Source organism: Silene latifolia, chromosome 5 (assembly GCF_048544455.1).
Source record: "Silene latifolia isolate original U9 population chromosome 5, ASM4854445v1, whole genome shotgun sequence".
Classification (NCBI taxonomy): domain Eukaryota; kingdom Viridiplantae; phylum Streptophyta; class Magnoliopsida; order Caryophyllales; family Caryophyllaceae; genus Silene; species Silene latifolia.
In genome coordinates, this window is record NC_133530.1 from 86,370,325 (window position 1) to 86,374,690 (window position 4,366).

At 42.5% G+C, this 4,366-nt stretch overlaps 1 non-coding gene across 1 annotated transcript; it reads left to right on the plus strand.

Annotated features, from left to right (window-relative positions):
- The first annotated feature begins 3,928 nt into the window (after positions 1–3,928).
- Positions 3,929–4,035, plus strand: LOC141658160 (small nucleolar RNA R71). The gene has a single exon (XR_012549062.1). It is a non-coding gene; the product is annotated as a small nucleolar RNA R71 (small nucleolar RNA).
- Positions 4,036–4,366: the final 331 nt, after the last annotated feature.

Genomic DNA, 4,366 nt, shown 5'->3' on the forward strand with positions numbered 1-4,366 from the left:
CACTTATCACACCCCTTGACGTAGGTTGCCACATCATGAAATAGGGAAGGCCAGAAGAAACCGCATTGGAGCACCCTTGCGGTGGTCTTTCTTGAACTACCATGCCCTCCACTTGGCATATCATGGCAATGTGAAATTATCGGCTTCACCTCTTCACTTGGAATGCACCTCCGAATTATCCCATCCGCACAAGATTTGTATAAGCAAGGCTCATCCCAAAAATATTTCCTTAGATCATGAAAGAATTTCTTCCTCTTATGTGGGTCATAATCATATGTGATTATTCCGGAGACCAAATAATTGACAATATCCGCATACCACGGTGCTTCTCCCAAACTTAGGGACAACAAGTGGTCATCGGGCAAATAATCATTGATAGGAACCCCATTGTCAACATTGAGGTTGATTAACCGGGATAAATGGTCGGCCACCACATTTTAAACTCCTTTTTTATCCCTTATCTCCATGTTAAACTCTTGTAGAAGTAATATCCACCTAATCAACCGAGGTTTGGACTCCTTCTTGATGAGCAAGTGTCTCAAAGCAACATGATCGGTGAAAACTATTACCATAGCTCCCACCAAATAGTCCGGAACTTCTCCATAGAAAAAACTACGGCCAAGAGCTCCAATTCCGTTGTTGAGTAATTGGTTTGAGCTTCATCAAGAGTTTTGCTTGCATAATGAATTGCATGCACCCTTCCATACTTTCTTTGGCCTAAAACCGCGCCCAAGGCTTGATTGCTTGCATCGCACATTAACTCAAATGGCAAGCTCCAATCCGGAGGTTGTATGATTGGAGCACTTGTCAAAGCTTCCTTCAACCTATTAAAAGCATCAAGACATCGGTTAGAGAACACAAAAGGAGTATCTTTGGCTAACAACTCGGTCAAAGGTCTCGCAATCTTGGAGAAGTCCTTGATGAAGCGATGATAAAAGCCCGCATGTCCAAGGAAACTTCTCACCCCCTTGACATTGGTGGGAGGTGGGAGACTAGCAATAACCCCAACCTTAGCCTTATCAACTTCTATTCCACGATTGAACACTATGTGTCCCAACACAACACCTTCTTGTACCATAAAATGGCACTTCTCCCAATTAAGCACAAGGTGAGACTATTGACACTTGCTCAAAATTTTCTCCAAATTTGTCAAACAACTTTCGAAACTTTTCCCAACAACCGAAAAATCATCCATGAAAACTTCCATTTCTTTTTCAACAAAATCGGAGAAAATTGACATCATAGCTCTTTGAAAAGTAGATGGTGCATTACATAGCCCAAATGGCATCCTCCTATATGCATAGGTGCCAAATGGACAAGTAAAGGTGGTCTTTTCTTGGTCACTTGGATGGATAGGGATTTGGAAGAATCCCGAATAGCCATCCAAGAAGCAAAAGTAGTTGTGTTGAGCTAATCTCTCCAACATTTGGTCTATGAACGGTAAAGGAAAGTGATCCTTCCGGGTGGATTTGTTCAACTTCCTATAATCCACACACATCCTCCACCCGGTTACCGTCCTCGTGGGAATCAATTCATTTTTGTCATTTCGCACTACCGTCATTCCTCCTTTTTTGGGAACTACGTGAACCGGGCTTACCCACCTACTATCCGAAATAGGATAGATAATGCCGGAATCAAGTAGCTTGAGGACCTCGTTCCTTACAACTTCTTTCATTATGGGGTTAAGCCTTCTTTGTGCCTCAATGGAGGATGCATCCTCATTTTCAAGTAAAATTTTATGAGTGCACAAAGAGGGACTAATCCCCTTGAGGTCACCAATTGTGTACCCAAGGACACCCTTAAACCTTTTGAGCAAAGAAATTAGTTTTGAGGTTTGGGTGTCATCAAGTTTACTATTGATGATGACGGGAAAAGTGGAATTATCACCGAGAAATTCATATTTCAAAGAAGAGGGAAGAGGTCTAAGTTCAACCGTAGGAGGAGGCGGAATCCAACATCCACACATATGCAAGAGTCTCAACATCTTTGTTATCAACTTCATACCCACTAACAAGACAAGTCTCCAAAGGATCCATAGAGGAAGCTTTTGGGTCATGCTCCTTCATGGGATTCTCTAGAATGTCTACAATGCAACAAGTGTCACTAAAGATGGAGCTTCCATAGACTTGTTAAGTTCAAATTCCACTTTATCTTCACCCACTTTCAAAGATAACTTGCCACTCTTCACATCGATCATAGCTCCACCGGTGGCAAGACAAGGTCGCCTCAAGATAATAGGCACATTGTAGTCCTCGGGCATATCCATTACAAAGAAATCGCATGGTATGACAAGCTTCCCAACAACCAAGGGCACATCTTCAATCACACCAATGGGAAATTTAACCGACCGATCAGCTAGTTGAAGTGAAACTCTAGTTGGTTTCAAATCTCCCAAATCAAGCCTCTTGAAGATTGAAAGAGGCATGCGGCTCACACTAGCCCCCAAGTCACACAATGCTCTTTTAATAGCCGCCCCTTGGATAGAACAAGGAATTGAGAAGCTACCCGGATCTTCAAGCTTATTTGGAAGCTTGTTGGTGTGAGTAAGAATAGAACTACATTCCTTAAAGAGGTTGATGGTTTGCACCTCTCCATTCTTCCTTTTCAAAGTGACAAGTTCCTTAAGAAATTTACCATATGATGAAATTTCGGTAATCATATCAAGGAAAGGAATCGTGACATTCATCCCCTTCAAGATCTCAACAAACTTCTCATATTTCTTTTCAAGCCTACGCCTTGCAAGCCTTTGTGGAAATGGTACCGGTGCTACATACTCCCTTGGTGGTGGAGTACATTCTTTGGCCTTAGTTGCAATAGGTTCATCTTGCTTTGGAGGGTCAACCATCTCCACCTCCTTAGACTTCTCCACCCTAATCTCATCTTCTTCCACAACTTCAACCGGGTGCTCTTTCACTACTTCACTAGACACCCTATTCCTCTTCAACTTAGGAGATTTCTAAACCTCCTCCAATTGCTTTCTACTCCTCAAAAATACCGCATTCATCTCTCTTGGGTTAACCGTATTACCCGGAAACTTCCCTGGATTTTGAGCCAATTGCCCCAATTGTTGAGAAATTTGGGCCACATGAGTTTCCGTAGCCTTTTGGGATGCTCGTATTTCATCATTAACCCGGTTTTGTGAGGTAATGTGGTTATCAAGCTTTGTGTCGGATTTTTGATTTGCAATAACCAATTGTTCAAAGGCTTGTTCCCAAGATGGTTTTTGAGGGGTTTGGAAGTTTTGGTTTTGTGGTTGGAAATTTTGGTTTTGTTGTTGATTGAAATTTTGTCCCTTGAAACCCCCAAATGGTTGTTGGTTTTGGGTGACAAATTGTTTCCCTTGGAAACGGGTGGAATTTGTCTTTGGAATTGAGAATTTTGATTGAACCTTTGTTGTTGAGGTTGGGAAGTGGTGGGGTTTTGAATGTTTTGTGAAGCATAAGACAAGAAAGGGTGAGTTCTTTTTCCATTGACAAATTGGTTGTTGTTATTATTGTTGAACCCTTGCCTTGCACTTGTGGATTCCCAAACTCCATTTGCTTGCTTATAGCATTCCTCTTGGAGGGGTGAAATCAAGGGACACCCAATGGGAGTATGCCCTTGTTCCCCACACAACTCACAAGACAAGACTTGTCTCATATCGGAGCTTGGAGGTTTTGAATTTAGCAAAGCAACTTGTTGGGTGAGTTCATCTAGAATTCCCTTAACCTCCACATTCAAAACCGCATTAGAATCCTTGTTCTTGCCCTTCCTTAATTGCCTATCGCTTCCCCGTTCCATAGTTCTTGAGGCCATCTCCTCAATTAGCTCTTTTGCCCCTTTATGCCCCAAAATGTCTAAGGCACCTTTTCCCGATCCCGCATCCAATGAAAGCCGAAGGTCTTGAGTCAACCCTTTGTAAAAATTGTTCACTAGCTCGGCCTCGGAGATGTCATGGTGAGGGCATAACCGTTGGAGCTTCTTATACCGTTCCCATGCCTCATATAAGGTCTCATCCTCTTCTTGAGTAAAGCTTTGTAGTTCACTCTTGACTTTGGCCGTTCTTGAGGGTGAGAAATATTTGTTCAAAAATGACGAAGCCAACTCATCCCATGTCTTGAAGGAATCTGGGTCACAATTCTTTAACCAATCCTTGGACGAACCCCTAAGTGAACGGGGGAACAACCTAAGGCGTACCGCGTTATCGGAGACCCCATTTGACTTGTACATATCACAATTTTCAAGGAAGTCATTTAGATGATCATTTGGGTTCTCCAAGGGACCTCCTCCAAATTGGTTGTCTTGAACAAGTTTGAGCAAGGCATTTTTTATCTCAAAGTTGTTAGCTTGAATTCTTGGCCTTTGGATGCTTGGATTGACTATGTGC